The sequence below is a fragment of the Chlorocebus sabaeus genome, chromosome 12 (assembly GCF_047675955.1).
Source record: "Chlorocebus sabaeus isolate Y175 chromosome 12, mChlSab1.0.hap1, whole genome shotgun sequence".
In the NCBI taxonomy this organism is placed as follows: Eukaryota; Metazoa; Chordata; class Mammalia; order Primates; family Cercopithecidae; genus Chlorocebus; species Chlorocebus sabaeus.
Window position 1 is genome coordinate 114,484,091 of NC_132915.1, and position 20,160 is coordinate 114,504,250.

Sequence of the window (20,160 nt, forward strand, 5' to 3'; positions counted from 1 at the left end):
GTCTTTTTTGTAGAAACGGGGTTTCCTCATGTTAGCCAGCCTGGTCTTGAACACCTGCCCTCAGATGATCCACCTGCCTTGGCCTCCCAAAGTTCTGGGATTACAGGCATGAGCCACTGTGCCTGGCACTATGTTTTTTTTTTTTGTTTTTTGTTTTGTTTTGTTTTTTTTTTTTTTGAGACAGAGTCTGGCTCTGTTGCCCAGGGTGGAGTGTAGTGGCCGGATCTCAGCTCACTGCAAGCTCTGACTCCCGGGTTTACGCCATTCTCCTGCCTCAGCCTCCGGAGTAGCTGGGACTACAGGCGCCCGCCACCTCGCCCGGGTAGTTTTTTGTATTTTTTAGTAGAGATGGGGTTTCACCATATTAGCCAGGATGGTCTCGATCTCCTGACCTCGTGATCCACCCGTCTCGGCCTCCCAAAGTGCTGGGATTACAGGCTTGAGCCACCGCGCCCGGCCAATGTTTTTATACTTTATACTTTCTATGTTAATCATTCAACTCTAAGAAGAGAAAGGATGCCTCAGACTAGCTGGGTCTAGGTTATTGATAGACTGATTCTTGGTCAAGGCCCCGGTCTTAATTGCTTTCTAAATCAATCTCTTTCTCTTTCTCAGAAAGAGATGGGGTATTGTTTATGTTGCCCAGGATGGCCTCAAACACCCAGGCTCAAGTGATCCTACCGCCTTGGTCTCTGAGTAGCTGCCACCACTCCCCACTCCAAATCTTTTTTTTTTTTTTTGAGATGGAGTCTTGCTCTGTCTCCCATGCTGGAGTGCAGTGGCCCAATCTTGGCTCACTGCAAGCTCCGCCTCCTGGGTTCATGCCATTGTCCTGCCTCAGCCTCCCAAGAAGCTGGGACTACAGGTGCCCACCACCACGCCTGGCTAATTTTTTGCATTTTTAGTAGAGATGGGGTTTCACCGTGTTAGCCAGGATGGTCTCGTTCTCCTGACCTCGTGATCCACCCACCTTAGCCTTTTTTTTTTTTTTTTTTTTTTTTTGAGACAAGGTTTTGCTCTGTTGCCCAGGCTGGAGTGCAGTGGCATGATCTTGGCTCACTGCAACCTCTGCCTCCCAGGTTCAAGCAATTCTCCTGCCTCAGCCTCCCAAGTAGCTGTGATTACAGGAATGTGCCACCATGCCCAGCAAATTATTGTATTTTTAGTAAAGACTGGGTTTTGCCATGTTGGCCAGGCTGGTCTTGGACTCCTGGCCTCAAGTGATCCTCCCACCTCAGCCTCCCAAAATTCTGGGATTACAGGTGTGAGCCACCATGCCTGGCCTCCAAATCTTTTTTTTTTTTTTGAGATGGAGTCTTGCTCTGTTGCCCAGGCTGGAGTGCAGTGGCCAGATCTCGGCTCACTGCAAGCTCTGCCTCCTGGGTTTATGCCATTCTCCTGTCTCAGACTCCCAAGTAGCTGGGATCACAGGCATGTGCCACCACACCTGGCTAATTTTGTATTTCTAGTGGAGATGGGGTTTCTCCATGTTGGTCAGGCTGGTCTCAGACTCCCGACCTCAGGTGATATGCCCACCTTGACCTCCCAAAGTGCTGGGATTATAAGCATGAGCCTCTGCACCTGGCCAATCTTTACATTTAATATGATTGTTTTCGTATTGATTGAACATGTTTACCAGTTCCTGAGCCTGTTATCTCTAATTGGCTCTAGTTCAGAATAGTTTATTTTGGTTTCCTAGATGTGATTTTATCATGTGGGCGTTATCTGTAATGTCTTCTGCTTATGCTGTTAGTTTTATTTCCTCAGGTGACAGTTCTTCTGTTCAATTTTGTTGTTGGAAGGCAGCATGGATCCATGGTACACATCATGTACTCTGAAGCTAGTGTCTCTGACTGCACCTTAGCTATGAAACCCTGGCCAAGTTGCAGAACCTCTGCCTTCATTTCCTCATCTATAAAGTGGATATGATAATAACCTGTTTGAGGGGTTTACAAACTGTTTTCTTAAGGGTCAGAGGCTGAATAGTATAATTACTTACTTTTTAATTTTGTTTGAGACAGGGTCTCACTCTGTTGCCCAGGCTGGATTGTAGAGGCACGATCTCAGCTTACTGCAGCTGGGACCTCCTGGGCTCAAGTGATCCTTCCACCTCAGCCTCTGTAGTGACTGGGACTATAGGTGCACACCATGCCCAGCTAATTTTTGTATTTTTTTTCTTTGTAGAGACAGGGTTTTGTCATGCTGCCCAGGCTGGCAACTTCCGTATGTTTTTTATAGGCAATTTAAAAAAATTTTTATACTTTTTCTTTAACTTTTTTGAATTTAACCTCAGAATGTAATTATAGGGAAAATTCAAAACGTAATAATAATTGAGTTTAATTTTTGTAGTGTGGGCCTATTACTGAGAAGAGTGGATGCCATTTTGCTTAATTGGGGTTCAAAGTTAGTGTTCCCTGTCATCGAAATCAATGGCAAGTGTGCATCTGTGAATGCTGGTTAAGGGCAGGAGAGCAAATGAAGTCTACCATTGACATCACTGAAAAAATCAATAGATTCACCACTGATAATGGATTCAGATATTTCCCACAGAGTTCTTGCTGATGAATAATACAGTGAAGCCAGGCATGGTGGCTCATGCCTGTAATCCTAGCACTTTGGGAGGCCAAGGTGGGTGGATCACCTGAGGTCAGAGGTTCAAGACCAGCCTGGCCAACATGGTGAAACCTCATCTCTACTAAAAATACAAAAATTAGCTGGGCGTGGTGGTGCATGCTTGTAATCCCAGCTACTCTGTGGGGGAAAGGAAGAGAGATCAGACTGTTACTGTGTCTGAGAGAAATTCTTCTGCTTTGAGATGCTGTTAATCTGTGACCTTAGCCCTAACCCTGTGCTTACAGAAACATGTGCTGTGTTGACTCAAGGTTTAGGGAATTTAGGGCTGTGCTTCGTTAAATATGTGTTTGCAGGCAGTATGGTTGGTAAAAGTCATCGCCATTCTCCATTCTTGATTCACCAGGGACACAATGCACTGTGGAAAGCTGCAGGGACCTCTGCCCAAGAAAGCCTGGGTTATTGTCCAGGTTTCCCCACACTGAGACAGCCTGAGATATGGCCTTGTGGGAAGGGAAAGACCTTACAGTCCCCCAGCCTGACACCCGTGAAGGGTCTGTGTTGAGGAGGATGAGTGAAAGACGAAGGCCTCTGCCATTGAGATAAGAGGAAGGCATCTGTCTCCTGCTCAACCCTGGGAATGGAATGTCTCGGTGTAAAACCCGACCGTACATTCTATTTATTGAGATAGGAGAAAACCGCCCCGTGGCTGGAGGTGAGACAGGCTGGTGACAATATGGCTCTCCTACTCTTTACTGCACTGAGATGTTTGTGTAAAGTCAGACATAAATCTGTCCTACGTGCACATCCAGGCACAGCACCTTTCCTTAAACGTATGACACAGATTCCTTTGCTCACATGTTTCCTGCTGACCCTCTCCCCACCGTTACCCTTAGTCCTGCCATGTCCCCCTCACTGAGATAGTAGAGATAGCGACCAATAAATACGGACGAACTCAGAGACCAGCGCTGGTGCAGAACCTCGCTTGCTGAGCGCCGGTTCCCTGGGCCCACTTTTCTTCCTGTATACTTTGTCTATGTGTCTTATTTCTTTTCTCAGTCTCTCATCTCCACCTTGCAAGAAATACCCACAGGTGTGGAGGGGCAGGCCCCCGTCGTTACTTGGGAGGCTGAGGCAGGAGAATCACTTGAATCCAGGAAGTGGAGGTTGCAGTGAGCCAAAACCATGCCACTGGACTTCCAGCCTGGGTGACAGAGTGAGACTCTGTCTCAAAAATAATAACAATAATGATGATGCAGTGAAAAACCATACACTTCAAGCACTTTATGTTTTCACAGTCTTCATCCATGTGTCCACCTAAGCTTGTTCCGGATCCACACATGCTTTTCCCATCGCCAGTTTTAACACATATTAGATTACACTTCCTTTTTTGCTGCATTAGTTTTCTCAACTTTGGGAATATTCTTGCTACAGTTGGGTTTTTTTTTTTTTTTTTGGAGACAGGGTTTCACTCTCACTCAGGTTGGGGTACGGTGGTGCAATAACGGCTCACCACAACCTAAACCTGCTGGGGTCAGGTGATTCTCCCACCTCAGCCTCCCGAGTAGCTGGGACTACAGGCGTGGGCCACCATGCCCGACTAATGGAAGGGGAAGGACTGGGTTTGTCTGAGGACCCTCCCGTGGGTGTGGCAGAGCCTGTGGTCTGAGGCAGGGGTCCAGCTGCAGAGTAGCCCACAGCTTCACAGTGGCCCAGGGAACCAGGGCAGGCAGGCCATGAGGCCCAGTGCCTTCTGGGCCAGGCCTTGACGCTGAGGCCATGGAACAGGTGCGGCTCTGAGAAGGGACCAGAGTGACCATGGGCTGAAGGCTATGTCCACAGACCCAGTGCGGGAGAAGTTGTGCCAGGCAGTGATGTCAGCCAGGCCCCCCAGCAGGACTAGGGATGTCAGAGGCAGCTCTGTCCCAGGTGGCAGACCCTGGCTTCCCCTCCTGCTCACAACTGCCTTCCCACACCCAGGAACTTCCTGAGTCCTCCCTGGTGACATCCAGGAGCAGGGAGCATGTGGGTGCCTGGTTCTGTGGTTGAGGATGGGGGAAGGCAGCTCTGCCTGCAGCTCCACCCCATTTATAAGGCATTGAGGTGCCTTCTGCTGGGGCGTGTGCTGAGGGGCACCGCTCAGGCACTGCCCTCGGGAAGTTCCCGGGCTTGTGTAGAGGCTGGTGGGAATGTGCCAAGAACAGAGGTGTCAGGAGCCAGATTTTTTGGGCAGGTCCCAGGTCTCTGAGCCTCAGTTTCTTCATCTGTAGGAGGGTGGTGACCTTGCCCTGCTCAGCTTACCAGGTACAGCTGTGCATTTTCAGTGCAGAGGAAAAGCAGAGACCTTCCCCTCAGATGGCCATATTGCCTTGTTGCTGTACCCAGCACTCCAGTGCTCCCCCAGGGGGTGTCCTGGCTTCTTCCCTTGTAACTCTCAGGTGTCACATGTGGGTCCTGCCCTACCGTCCCCTCTCCCTGTCTAGAAACAAGGCCTGCTGAACTTGGAGCCACCCACTCCCTGCTGTCAAGCCATCTGCTCCTGGGTTAGCTTGTGGCTGACCTGGCCTGATTCTACACTGATGTGGGTGTTCCTCCACTGCTGGGGCAGCGGTTGTCCATTCTGGGACCTGGGTCAGCTCTCAGCTGTGGCTGTTGTGCCTGTGCTTCCCCAGGTCCTGGTGGTCACTCCAACCCTGCTCTCTCATATCCCAAGAGCAGGCTGACTGTCTTCCCCATTCCCACCTTTCCAGTAACTGCTACAAGAAGGGACAGACACTGCTGCAGAGAACTTGCCATGGTGTTTTATGCTGTGGCCGGTGGTGCCAGACTGCACGCTCTACTCTAGGAAAGGGTGAGGCTTCCTGATCATCAGTCTTAACAGGGGACTGTCCTGTGGGTACCTGGACAGGCTGCCAGGAGTGGGGCAGAGTGGGGTTAGAGTACTGCCTGCTGCCCGTTGAGGGTGTGCGGGTTCCTTAAGAGTGTGCACGCTGTAGTCTGCGTGCATGTCTTGTTTTTTTTCTTCTCCTTATCACTAATCAGCCTTGTGTAACCAGGCTGGCCCTGCTTCCTGCCTAGGGGCTATGGGTGTACCATCTGGAGCTGCAAATGGGGTGATGATGCCTCCCCACAGCCAAGAACTTCCTGACACGCAGCGCCTCATCTCCAGCCAACCTCTGGCTCCCCCAGAGATCCTGGGACTCAGGCCTCACACTCCAGCATGGGGAGCTTTGTCCTTCTGGTGGTGCTCTCCTTTGGAGGCGCCTTCGAACAGGGGTGCAACAGATAGAATTCAGTAAGTGCCATCTGTTGCATGGATACCCTGCTGCCACCCTCATCCACCTTCCTGAGGCAGATCCTGGAATGGGTCTTTATTTAAGAAGACAAAAGGGAGGGAGAATGCATAGAGGCTGGGCGTGGTGGCTCACACCTGTAATCCCAGCACTTTGGGAGGCCGAGACAGAAGGATCACTTGAGGTCAGGAGTTTGAAACCAGCCTGACCAATGTGGTGAAACTGCCTCTACTAAAAATACAAAAAAATTAGCTGGGTGTGGCAGTGGGCACCTGTAATCCCAGGTACTCGGGAGGCTGAGGCAGGAGAATCGCTCAAACCCAGGAGTTGGAGGTTGCAGTGAGCCGAGATCACGCCACTGCACTCCAGCCTGGGCGACAGAGGGAGACTCCGTCTCAAAAGTAAGTAAGTAAGTAAGTAAGTAAATAAATAAATAAATAAATAAATAAGTGCATAGAGGTTGTCTGTGTGATCCTGGGCAAGTGATTTCTCCTTCCCTTCTTGGGACTCAGCTCCTTGCCTGTGAACAGGGACAACGCTTCTCCCTCGTGGAGCTGCTGTGAGAATTACAGTAGAAAATGCGCCTGTGGTGGTTGTTGGTAGTGACTGGTTCCCCCAATCCCGACTCCCCTGCAGGACGGGGCCTGGGCCCAGGGATGGGGGATGGGCTGGTGGAGGATGCCCATCCTAGAGAGGAGCCTTCTTGGCAGACGTGGAGACCAAGCTGAGTCAGAGTCCAGGATCTAAGTCTGAGGGTGCATCTGACACCCTGCAGCCATGAGTCTTTGGCTGGGTCAAGTGGCCTTTCTGAGCTTCAGTTCCTTATCGGTAAAGCCTGGGCAGTGGTGCCCAGCGTCTTTCACAGGACACCATGTGAGTGCAGATGGAACCTACTGAGCAATCTGCTGGCGAGAAATTCATGCGGAGCACCTCTCCAGAGAGGGATGGCTCGCACAGGCCCTCAGCCCAGCCCCTTGCAGGCTGGACCGTGGAGAGTGAGGCCCTGAGGCGACACGTGGCACCTGGCTCCTGGCCTGCACCTGCGTCTGCACCTGTGTCTGCTCGGGAGTCTCTGTCTCAGGGGAAGGACGAGGTGAGGGTTGGGCACTAGTGTCTGTATGAGGTGAGTGGATAACTAGGGCATGTTTGGGGGACTGGGTTGTCCGATGCCGAGATCCTAGGGAAAGGTTTGGCCCAAACTGTGCTGGGGCATGTCCTCTAGGGGTCAGCCTGGACCTCCGTCTCTATTCTCCCTACCTTTACTTCCCTACCTTCAGTCCCTGGACTGACCCTGGTCTCCCTTCCTTCACCCTCTTGACCTCTCCGGGTCTGACTTGCCCGTGTACCATGGCTCAGAGCCCACCACTTCCAGGCCTCCCAGTGCTTCCCTGCACAGATTCTGGGATCATTCACTACTGACTGCCCTGCTAGGGTGTCAGCTGTCAGATCCCCCTCAGCCCCCCAACTCAGCTCTCCTCTGAAGCGCTCCCTGTAGACTCCCAATGGTCACTGTCTCCAGGGCCAAGGGCTAGAAACTTCACCTGCCTCACCAACAACATTCTCAGGATCGATTGCTACTGGTCTGTCCCAGAGCTGAGCCAGGGCTCCAGGCCCGGGCTCCTCTTCACTAGGTGAGGGTGGAGGGCCATGGCCACCTGGACAGGGATGAGGGTGGGGTCCCCAGGATTGCAGCAGATATGCCAGGACAGTGTAGCAGCCCCGTGATGCTGACATATGCCCTTTCCAGCAACCAGGCTCCTGGCGGCACACACAAGTGCATCTTGCAGGGCAATGAGTGCACTGTAGTGCTGTCGCCTGAGGCAGTGCTCCTGCCATCCGACCATTTCATCATCACTTTCTACCACTGCGTGTCTGGGAGGAAGCAGGTCAGCCTGGTGGACCTGTAGTACCTGCCCTGGAGACACGGTGAACAGCGGCTATAAGCCTGGATCAGGGCCCCTTGGCAAGAACATCCTGGCCGCTTGGGGCTAGGAGAAGGGCCCTGCAGCCCGTGACCCCTGTGGCCCAGTGAGTGTTCTCAGTCCCTGCCAAGTGAGATCCAGGGCTGGGGGCAGGCTTGGCCCCTGGGAGGGGAAGGCGCATGTGGTTACTGCAGGGGCCAGGGGAAGTCCCTGCTGTCCTGTCCCACCTGGGGCTTTTCTGGACCAGTCTCCCAGTGAGGTGCCTGGTCTGAAAGGGCCTCGACCATGCCCCTTGGGAGTCTTTCAGATCCCCAGTCTTGGGTGTATGACTGACACCCCAGACCCATGGGGCTTCAGCCTTACATGGATTCTCTCTGTTCCAGTGAAGCTGGACCCACTCTTTCACTCGCAGAACACATCAGCTCTGGCCACTGCATCCTGATCTGCAGCATCAGTCCTGCCTTGGAGCCAACGTCACTCTTCTCAGCTATGAGCTGGGCGTCAAGAGGCAGGAAGAGGCCTGGGAGGTAACACTTTCACTGGCTTCCCCTGGGGTCCTCTCTCCTGGGAGCAGCAGTCCAGGGCAGACTCCCCACTCTAAATAAGGAGAGGTCAACTTGGAGTGAAGAGCAGGGGAGGAACTGGAGCCAGGTGTGTGTGTGAACACACATGCTGACATGCACATGTGTGTGCTTCTTGTGTGTGTATGTGAATAGGGTGAGCATGCCTGTGTTTGTGAGTGTGTGCATGTAAGTGTGGTAAGTGTGCATGTGTTTGTGTGCACATATAAGTGTGCCCATGTTTGTGTTTGTAAGTGTACATGTGAGTGTGCCTGTGCCTTGTGTTTGTATCTGTGAGTGTGCACGTGGGTATGTCTATGTGTACGAGTGTGTACGTGAGTGTGGTGAGTTGCTTCTGTGCACACGCTTGTGTCTGTGACTGTGCATGCAAGTGTGAGGAGTGTGAAAGTGTGCCTGTAGACATGTCCGCCTGTGTGTGCATGTGTGTACTGGTGGGCAGATGCAGCCGTATCTGCGTGTGAGTGTGCGTGTGCCTTCTCTCTGTGTGTGTGCATGTGAATGTGGTGAGTGTGCCTGTGTGAACACAGGTGTGTTCCTGTGTATGCTGTGTGAGCGTGTGTGTTTGTGTATTCTTGAGGACTGAGGAACCCAGCCCCGCCTTCAGCACCTGCTAACTGCCCCTGCCCTCGCAGCGAGCCCAGCACAGGGATCACATTGTCGGGGTGACCTGGCTCATACTTGAAGCCTTTGAGCTGGACCCTGGCTTTATCCTTGAGGCCAGGCTGCGTGTCCGGATGGCCACACTGGAGGATGACGTGGCAGAGGAGGAGCGTTACACAGGCCAGTGGAGTGAGTGGAGCCAGCCTGTGTGCTTCCAGGCTCCCCAGAGACAAGGTGGGCGCTGCTATGGCTGCTGCACTTCCAGAGTCTAGGCTGGGTGTCCTCTCCCCTCATCACCTCACCCCTGCACCCTTTCATCCTCCTGGAAGCCCCTCCCTGAGGCAGCCGGGCCCCAGTTTACCCACTTCCTCTGAAGGTCTGAGGTCTGTAGGGAGGAAACAAACACCTGACAATTCTGGGACTTCCTGGGAACCCGTAGTCAGTGATTCCTGTTAAGAGTGAGGGTGGCGGGGCTGCACACCAGGGCTGGTGCTCTTGCCTGGAGGCTGGACATGACCTCAGTGTCATTAGTGAGGGCTGGGCTGACCCTTGCGCACTGCAGTGCTGAGAAGGCCCAGGGACCTTATGACCCACCGTGTGGCAGATATAAGAGTGAGGCCCAGGAGTGTGGCTTACACAAGGTCCTTCAGCAGGTGACGCAAACCTCCAAGGTCCATCACAAACCTTCCACTTTGGCCCAGGGTACTAAAGGGCACACTTTTGCCAGGTAGGTTTGTGGGGAGCCTCCTGGCACTGAGGCTGCTGACAGCCTTGGGCCCTTCCTGCCCACGGGCCCTCTGATCCCACCCTGGGGACGGCCAGGCAACACCTTTGTTGCTGTGTCCATCTTTCTCCTGCTGACTGGCCTGACTTACCTCCTGTTCAAGCTGTCACCCAGGTAGGTAGCTGATGTGTGTGTGTGTGTGTGTGTACATGTGTGAGCAGGTAAGCGTGTACATGTTAGTGTATGTGTGCAGATGTGCCACTGTGTGGATGTGTGAGTGTGTGGTCGGTGGGCCGTCAAGGGCCATCCCTGTCTGGTTCCTCCCCTCCCCTCTCCACTGCCTGGTCCCAGATGGGGTGGGCTTTTCAAGTGTCCACCCTGGGCCAGTAGAGAGTTGTCAAGTTGCCAGGGAGAAAAGAGAAGGGGGATTTGTGGCAGAGGCCGAAGACAAGGGCAGTGTGGTCCCGACCAGACCTAGAGTCACCGAGATCAAGAGCCTGGATCCTAATCTTCTGCCTCTGGAGGAGCTTAGTTTGTTCATCTGTTCACACAGTCTATGAAAGGACACTTGGGGCATCTGGTGTGCACAAGACTCTTCTCACCCTGGCAGATGCCTTAGAGAACAAGATGGACAAGGGCCCTCCTTAAATCAACTGTCACGCCTCAGGCACCCCACGTCAGGTTACAAGAGGGGACTCAGGGGCCATGTCAGGCTGTGGATGTGAGGAAGAGGGTGTGGGGAGAGGGGCGTTGGGTGGGGCTAAGCGGGAGGGTGCTTGGTTTCTCCTTGGAGCAAAGGAAAGTGTGAAACTGTGTGATACGACCGAGTTTATGTTTTGAGGAATGGATTGCTGGGACAAGGGAAATGGGGGACCTGCTTGGGGATCAGTGGGGCCAGTGGGGTACCCACAGGGAGATGATTTGGCAGGAGCCAGTGAAACAAGTGGAGATAGAGCAAAGTGGAAGGGATTGCAGGGTCTTGGGGGAGAAATAGAGGGGATGTGTGGCTGGATAAGGTAAGAGTGGTGACTCCTGAGGTGGGGAAATGGGGGGAATCCTTGCCGGGAGGTTGGCGAGGTCTGTTTGCACCTGTTGGGTTGGAGCCCCAGGTGACATCCTTGTGGGACGGTCAGTGGATCCTTGGCAGCAAGTCTGGTGCTTGGGGAGACACTGGGTGAGGTGAGAGCCACAGATGTACTGATGGCAAAGACAGAGTTCCTGGAGGTGCGGCTCCCTCTGGGGACTGAGGATCTAGCGGATAACTCCCCATTCTGAACCTGCCATCGCAGCTCACACTGTAAAGGATTCATGCCTCAGTATCAATCAGTTCTATGCGGCTGTTAGGCAAGGAGACCCAGTTGGGTCCTGCCCTGAGAGTGGGTTGGGATGTGATGAGATGGGAGAGAGGCAGTGGCAGAGATGAGGTGGGCGGGCCTCCTGCTGATGGAAGGAAGCTCAGCCTCTGTGGTGACCTCAGGCCCCCTGGGTCCCCACAGGCCTCTGGCCTCTCCTGGCCTCAGGGTGAAGACAACCTTCTACCAGAACGTGTCCTCTCCAGCGGCGTTCTTCTAGCCCCTCTACAGTGTGCACAGTGGGAACTTCCAGGTGTGTGCAGAGTCCACGGCAGGGCGTGGGGGGCAGGGGTTGCCCAGAGCTCTGGCCTGCCCAAGATGTTGGCTTTCATGAGGGTTGGCGGCCAGTGTGGGAGCCTTGTCAGTGCTTGGAGCCTTTTTTGTATATTCAGTGTAATTCAATGTATCTGCTGTGTCTCAAATGGGGAAAAACTAGCTGTATCCTCCATTACTGATTTCTTTTTGTTCTCATGTCTCCAGTTCCACTGTTGATGGAAAAATGTAAATGTCTCATGACTTATCTCTGTTCCCTCTGGTTTGCAGCTGTCTGCACGCACCATGTGCCTCACCCCCTCCTCCTGCGAAGGTGTCTGTCCTGTGGCTGTGGGGAAGGGTCTGTGGTGTGTGCACTGCCCTCGGGGCTCTCACTGCCTCTAGGCTCCTGCTCTGCCTGGTCCCCTGGTCCCCGCAGATTTCACGCTGGCACCACAGCTGAGGAGTGGGCTCTGCACTTCCCCCTCTGTGACCCTGTTGGGCTCCCACAGCCCAGGAACCAGTGAGCAACTTGGGGGTTGCATCAGGCCCTCCCCTCCCTGCTGGGCTGGCGGTTTGTGCCCCCTGGGTGGGAGGAGCGGGAGAGGGAGGAGGGGGGTGGGAGGACGGGGGTGGGAGGAGGAGGAGAGAGAGGGTTCCAGTGAGTGGTCTCTAGTTTTTCCCCTCAGACTCCTCACTTTGGGCAAAGGACAAGAAGCAGTGAGGGCCCCTCCCTGGGGTCTGGGCCAAGCTGACCCCTCTTCTCCAGGATCCTAGGGCATCCCTGTGTCCTAGGGCATCCCTGGGCCCTGTGCGGCAAGGATGCCCCCTCCACACCACGGCTCCAGCTTACTATGCAGAAAAATCCTTTTGTCTCTCAAGGAGGAGCCTAGTTTTCAAGATTTTTGTCCAAATATTCAATTTGAACCATAAACCGGGCACCTGGCTCTTGGCAGAGTCCCCCTCTTTCCCCAGGGTGGTAGGTGTGACTGTCAAGAGCCTGGGCAGCTGAGGACAAGGCTGAGCAGGGCACAGATTGTGATTGTCCCCGGGACTGTCATCCTGTTGCAGGTACCAGCCCTTCCCTAGAGAATCAGGGCACCTGCCAGGGGTTATTTAGACCCTCAGGTGGGGATTTGGTGCCGTAGGTTGGTCTCCAGGGAGCAGTGCAGTGATGGAGGGTGTGGTGTGTGGTGAATGGGATGGAGGTTCCTGGTCTCACCAAGGGAACAGCTTCCTTTTGGAGGTGGGGGGGGCCTCCTGTGGCCCCACGGAAAGATCCAGGTCTGCTGGTTGTAGCCCAGTGCTTTGAAAGTCACCAGTCCTGACAGCGACTCGTGTGTGTGTGTGTGTGTGTGTGTGTGTGTGTGGTGGGAATGCCCAGTCTCTGTAGCTGCTGAAAGGCCTTGAGGCTCATGCTGCTGGGAGTTGGCTCTGTCCTGGGCAGATATCACCATCTGTGCCTTGGTTCAGGCTGCTGTGAGCCCCAGGCCCTGTGCTGGCGGAGCGGTGAGGAGCCTGAAGGGACTCAGGGTCCCATGATGAGGCTGGGCTGGCACATGGAGGAAAGACAGAATGTCCAAGACACAGGCACTGCTTGGTCTCTGGAGGACCTCAGGAGGGCTTCCTGGAGGAGGAGGGAGGCTGGGCTTGCCAGAAAGGAGGCAGCTGCTCCCAGGATGAGTTCTGAACATGCTGCCGGAGCCCTTCCCTCCTCCCGCACTCTGTTCCAGACTTGCATGGGGGCCCCCAGAGCCGGTGTGCTGCTGAGCCAGGACTGTGCTGGCGCCCCACGAGGAGCCTCAGAACCCTGGGTCAGGAGGCCACTGCACTGCTCACCTGTGGCCCAGCGCATCCTTGGAAATCTGTGGGCCTGGAGGAGGAGCAGGAAGGCACTGGGACCTGAGCTCAGAGGATGTGCTGTCAGCAGGGTGTACGGAGTGGAGGGCACAGCCACTTGCCTGTCTGCCACAGGAGGACTGGGCCCCCACGTCCCCCACCAGGCCATGTTACTCCCTTCCGTCCTCAGCAAGGCTCGGTCCTGGATGTTCTAGGACCCTGACTTGCCAGATGAATCGTCCGTTTTGGGAAAGTGGACTTAAGTCTCCAGAGCCCTTGTCTGGGACTGAACCTCCTGAGAACGGGCCCCTAGCAGTGGTCGGAGGTCCTGTCTGGATGGAGACTCAGGGGCAGCTTCAGGGAAGAAGGATCCCTCTGCTCGGTGCCTGTGGGGAGGAGTCTCTACCCTCAGCATCCTGCCCACAGGTTCCTCCGCTGTCCCTTTTCTTTATCCCTGGCCTCTCTGAGAAGGGGGGTGTGGTCTCTCAGCTGTTCCACCATCATCCCCTTAAAGGGCCAGCCTGGGCCCATTGGACACAGGTAAGGCACTATGACCACCTGGTGTGAGCTCTCTGTGCCTTCCTGACGCACTTTTTTAGAGATTAAAAGGGGCTTCATGGCTGTTCCAAAGTGTTGATGGCTGGGAAGAGGGGCCAGAGGAGGAGTGAGGGATGAGGTTTGGTCAGCCCTAGGCTTTCTGGGCTCTAGGGACAGCACGGTGGATGCTCAATGACAGTTTTGGGGACAGTAGGGTGGAGGCTTAGGGACAGCTCTGGGCTGAGGTCAGGGTGGAGGCTCAGGGGCAGCTCCAGGACAGCAGGGTGGACATTCAGGGACAGTTCCTGGGAGGCCAGCGCCCTCATTCCTCCTTGTGCTCATCCTCCCACTTGCTCCTGGAAACTGAGAGCTGAGGCTGGAGCTCCCAGACAGTCAGTGCTGGAAGTGACCATCCAGCAGTGATGGTGGCCTGTGAAGGGTCCTGCTTCTGTCCTCAGCCTCTCATGGGTTGGGCTTGGGGAGAAGTTGTGGTCTGGAGAGAGTGGCAGATGGAGCAGAACGTGCCTGCATTTGTTTCCTAGGGCTGCCGTAACAAAGTGCCACAAAAGGGGTAGCTTAGAACCATGGAGATTTGTTGTCTCTGTTCCGAAGTCCAGAAGTTGGAAATAAAGATGCTGGCGGTGTTCCCAACTACATATTCTTAGGCTCCCATGAAACAGAAGTTGATACCAGGCCAAGCAAGTTTCCCAGACAAAGCTTTATTAAGTCTTATGCCCTAAAGGTTGGGCAGGAGGAAGGATTCCTGGCTGGCTCCCCAAGGGGAGTGCACTGTGGTGTCTTAAGGAGGATGACATGCATGATTTATGAGTTAGGTGAGTGTCATTACACATATGGGGTGGAGTGAAGGGTGCTCAGTTGCAGTGAAGAATCATGCTAACACAAACGCTGTGTGATTGGAAAATAGCAGAAAAGCCCATACCTGGGTGGGAACTTTAGTATTATAACGAGGCCAGGGGTAAGGATCAGTCATTCTCCTGGCCTCATGCACAAGTGGGTGATAGAGTTAACTCCCTTGAGTAAGACTTATGGCGGGATGCTGCTTATCTTAGTTTATTTCAGACAGGTGGCAAGGTCTGGCCAGCGAGTATGGCACCTGCAGCGAGTATGGTGCTGCAAGGTCTGGGGGTCAACGGGCACGTATGGAATAACGCGTTAGTGGGGGTGGGCCGAGTCCCATTTGTACTCTGTCTCAGCAGGCCATGCTCCCTCTGAAGGCACTAGGGAAGGATCCATTTCGGGCCTCTCTTCAGCTTCTGTTAGTTTCTTGGCTTGTGACAGCAAAACTCCACTTCTTTTTTAAGATAGCATCTTGGTATGTCGCCCAGGCTGAAGTGCAGTGGCATGATCTCAGTTCTCTGCAACTTCTGCCTCCCCAGTTCAAGTGATTCTCCTGCCTCCACCTCCCAGGTAGCTAGGATTACAGGTGCAAGCCACCACGCCCAGCTAATTTTTGTATTTTTAGTAGATACAGGATTTTGCCATATTGGCTAGGCTGGTCTCAAATTCCTGGCCTCGAGCGATTGCCTGCCTCCCCTTCCCAAAGTGCTGAGATTACAGACATGAGCCACCGCACCCGGGCATGTCATCTGTATCTCTTTTTTGGTGAGGTGTCTATCTTTTAATTGGGCTTTTTTCTTTTTGTTATTAGAATTTGTTTGTTATTTTACACACAAGTCATTTTTCAGGTTTGTTTTTTAAATATTTTCTCTCAGTCTGTGGCTTGTTTTTTGATTCTCTTAATGGGATATATCAGAGAGCAGTCTTTTTAAATTTTAATAAAGTCCACATTATCATTTTTTTCTTTTATGAACTGGCTTTTGGTATTGTATCTAAAGACTCATCACCAATCCAAAGTCATGTGGATTTTCTTCTGTAACTTTTACAATTTTATATTTGAAAATTTAAGTCTACAGACTATCTTGAGCTATTTTTGGGGGGTGAGCTGTGAAGTTTGTATCTACGTTGCACGGGTTTGTCTTGAACTCCTGGGCTCAAGTGATCCTTACACCTCAGCCTCCCACAGTACCGGGATTACAGGCGTGAGCCACTGCACCTAGCCTGGAGTCTCTTTCTTCCTTCTTTCTCCCTCCCCCTTCCCCTTACTTTCTTCCTTTTTCTTTCCTGGTTTCTTTTTATTTTTTTCTTTTCTTTTTTCTTTCTTTTTGATACTGAGTCTCGCTGTGTCGCCAGGCTGGAGTGCAGTGGCGCGATCTCGGCTCACTGCAACCTCCGCCTCCCGGGTTCAAGGGATTCTCCTGCCTCGGCCTCCAGAGTAGCTGGGACTACAGGCGCCCGCCACCACGCTCAGATACTTTTTGTATTTTTAGTAGAGGCGGGGTTTTACCATGTTGGCCAGAATGGTCTTGATTTCCTGACCTCAAGTGATCCGCCAGACTCGGCCTCCCGAAGTGCTGGGATTACAGGCGTGAACTGGCCGTCTTCTTTGATTGCTATCTCCATGCGTTCCGGTCAAGGCACTGGACGGTGGGCTCCGTTTCAGTTGAAATTTCCAAAATCACGGCCTGGAAAAATCAAGGCGCTGATTTTCAGAGATTCCCCAGAGCTGCCGCGAGGGGGCGCCCGGCCCTGCCAAACCCGAAGCGCCGCGCGCCAGAGGCGTGTCCGATCCGCACGGCGGCGTCCTGGGGCGTCCCCTGTGAAGACGGAGCTTTCTCTCTTCAGGACCCGCCGGGGAGGGGCCGGGGCTTGGGACACCTGGGGACACCTGGGGCCGCGTCCGCTGTGGGGATGGTGAGACGCTGCTGCAGCTCCGGGACACTCGGGGCCGCCGAGGCAAAGGTGAGGAAAAGGCTTCCGCCCCCGCTGTGAGCGCGGCGGAGCGAGCGCGCCCGCGTTTCCCGTCGGGCTGTTTGTATCCGGACTTCACGTTGAACAAGCTCCCTTCATGGAGGCCTGGGCGGGTCACCCCCAGCGCAAGGCCAAGATGCGGGTCACGAAGGCGAGTTTGTTTCTGGAGAGGAGGAGGACCACGGAGACACCGTGGGGCGGTCGGGATGTTGGGGACTGGCGGGCACCACAGCCTGAGGTCGGGAAAGAGGCGCCCCCGGATCCGTGCGCATTTGTTTTGTTTTGTTTTGTTTTTGAGACGGAGTTTCGCTCTTGTTTCCCAGGTTGGAGTGCAATGGCGCCATCTCGGCTCACTGCAGCCTCCGCCTCCCGGGTTCAAGCGATTCTCCCGCCTCAGCCCCCTGGGATTACAGGCGTGCGCCAGCACGCCCCGCTCATTTTGTATTTTTAGTAGAGACGGGCTTTCTCCATGTTGGTCAGGCTGGTCTCGAACTCGCAACTTCATCAGGTGATCCACCCACCTCGGCTTCGCAAAGTGCTGGGATTACAGGCGTGAGCCACCTCGCCTGGTCAGTACTCGGTGTTTTCAGACTCGTTTGTTAACACAGTGGAAACAACACAGGAAAATGGATAAGTAGGCAGATTATCATGCTCAAGCTACTGCACTTAAGCCCTGGGCGACAGAGCAAGACCTTGTCTCAAAAAAACAAAAACAAATGAAAACAAAACCAAAAACACCATTGTGTGCGTCTAATGGAAGTGAACTCAACAGTTTTTCTTTTGTTGAGAAAGTCTGTTTAATTTGCAGTATATTTGTAATGGCACATAAAATGACGTCTGTTTGATAAGCATTAGCATCCCAAGTTAGTTGAAATGTATTAACTATATCAAGCTTTGACCTTATACCATAAAACTAATTGAAGAAAGTCAGTACTCTGTTTTTTTTTTTTTTCCTTGGCCTTGACCGTTTTAAATAAAATCAGATTTCGTTAAGGTTACTTTATACTGAGCTGTAAATCCATATGGCCTTGCGGTGTCTTTTCTTATCTTTTTTTTTTTTTTTTTTTTTGAGATGGAGTCTCACTCTGTCTCCCAGGCTGGAGTGTCGTGGAGCGATCTCAGCTCCCTGTAACCTCTGCCTCCTGTGTTGAAGCAATTATCTGTCTCAGCCTCCCCAATAGCTGGGATTACAGGCGCCTGCCACAACGCCCAGCTAATATTTTTGTATTTTTAGTAGAGATGGAGTTTCACCGTCTTGGCCAGGATGGTCTTGAACTTCTGACCTTGTGATCCACACGCGTTGGCCTCCCAAAGTGTTGGGATTACACGCATGAGCCACTGAGCCCAGCCTCTTTTCTTTTTTTGACAAGGAGTCTCACTTTGTCGCCCAGGCTGGACTGCAGTGGCGCGATCTCAGCTCACTGCAGCCTCCGCCTCCCGGGTTTACGCCCTTCTCCTGCATCAGCATCCTAAGTAGCTGGGATTACAGGCCTGCATTACCATGCCAGGCTAATTTTGTATGTTTAGTAGAGGCGGGATTTCACCATGTTGGCCAGGCTGGTTTCGAACTCCTGACCTCAAGAGATTCACTCGCCTCAGCCTCCCAAAGTGCTGGGATTGCAGGCAGGCCTGAGCCACCAGGCCTGGCTGTTTTTTTTTTTTAATTAAAAAAAAATTTTTTTTGTTTGTTTTTTGAGATGGAGTTTAGCTCCTGTTGCCCAGGCTGAAGTGCAATGTCCTGATCTTGGCTCACGGCAACCTCTGCCTCCTGGGTTCAAGCAATTCTGCCTCAGCCTCCTGAGTAGCTGGGAATACAGGTGTGCACCAGCATACCTGGCTAACTTTGTATTTTTGGTAGTAGAGATGGGGTTTCACCATGTTTGTCAGGTTGATCTCTAACTTCTGACCTCAAATGATCCACCTGCCTCTGCCTCCCAAATTACTGGGATTCTAGGCGTGAGCCACTGCACTCAGCCTTTACATTTTTATTGATCTATATATTTTTTTTTTTTAAGAGAGAAGTTCTTGCTCTGTCACCCAGGCTGGAGTGCAGTGGTGTGATCATGGCTCACTGCAGCCTTGGCCTCCTGGGGTCCAGCAATCCTCCTGCCTCAGCCTCCCAAGTAGCTTGGACTATAGGCACCAGCCACCATGCACTGCTAATTTAAGCAGGATCTTTACGTCACTCAAATTTGTCTTGAACTCCTGGGCTCAAGTGATCCTTACAGATCAGCCTCCCAAAGTGCTGGGGTTACAGGCATGAGCCACTGCACCCAGCCTAAGGTCTCCCCCAGCCTTTGTTTTGTTTTTTTTTGAGACAGATTTTCACTCTTTTTTCCCAAGCTGGAGCTCAATGGTGAGATCTCGGCTCATTGCAACCTCTGCCTCCTGGATTCAAATGATTCTCCTGCCTCAGCCTCCCAAGTAGCTGGGATTACAGGCATGCGACTAATTTTATATTTTTAGTAGAGATGGGGTTTCACCATATTGGTCAGGCTTGTCTCGAACTCCTGACCCTAGGTGATCCCACCGCCTCAGCCTCCCCAAAGTGCTGGGATTACAAGTGTGAGCTACTGCGCGTGGCCTTGCGGTATTTTTCTTTTTTCTTTCTTTCTTCTTTTTTTTTGAGATGCAGTCTCACTCTCTTGCCCAGGCTAGGGTATTGTCATGCACGTCCCTGTGAAGGGACCACCAAACAGGCTTTGTGTGAGCAATAAAGCTTTTTAATCACCTGGGTGCAGGCAGGCTGAGTCTGAAGAGAGTCAGCGAGGGGAGATAAGGGTGGGGCCGTTTTTTGTTTTTGTTTTTTTTTTTTTTTTTGAGACGGAGCCTTGCTCTGTCGCCCAGGCTGGAATGCAGTGGCCGGATCTCAGCTCACTGCAAGCTCCGCCTCCTGGGTTTTCGCCATTCTCCTGCCTCAGCCTCCCGAGTAGCTGGGACTACAGGCGCCCGCCACCTTGCCCGGCTATTTTTTTTTTGTATTTTTTAGTAGAGACGGGGTTTCACTGTGTTAGCCAGGATGGTCTCGATCTCCTGACCTCGTGATCCGCCCGTCTCGGCCTCCCAAAGTGCTGGGATTACAAGCTTGAGCCACCGCGCCCGGCCGGGTGGGGCCGTTTTATAGGATTTGGGTAGGTAAAGGAAAATTACAGTCAAAGGGGGGTTGTTCTCTGGCGGGCAGGAGTGGGAGTCACAAGGTGCTCAGTGGGGGAGCTTTTTGACCCAGGATGAGCCAGGAAAAGGACTTTCACAAGGTAATGTCATCTCTTAAGGCAAGGACCAGCCATTTTCACTTCTTTTGTGGTGGAATGTCATCAGTTAAGGCGGGGCAGGGCATTTTCACTTCTTTTGTGATTCTTCGGTTACTTCAGGCCATCTGGGCATATACGTGCAAGTCACAGGGGATGCGATGGCTTGGCTTGGGCTCAGAGGCCTGACAGGTATAGTGGCCTGCTCTCCGCTCACTGCAACCTCCCCTTCCTGGACTCAAGTGATTCTCCTGCCTCAGCCTCTGAAGTAGCTGGGACTACAAGTGTACGTGCGCCATGATGCCCGGGTAATTTTTTGAGTGTGTTTATTAGATGTGGGGTTTCACCATGTTGGCAAGGCTGGTCTCAAACTCCTTTCCTCAAGTGATCTGCCCGCCTTGTCCTCCCAAAG

At 53.0% G+C, this 20,160-nt stretch overlaps 1 pseudogene; it reads left to right on the forward strand.

Moving 5' to 3' along the window:
- Positions 1 to 11,956: 11,956 nt before the first annotated feature.
- Positions 11,957 to 20,160, forward strand: part of LOC140713009 (tubulin beta-8 chain-like) — a 38,503-nt pseudogene continuing 30,299 nt past the window's right edge.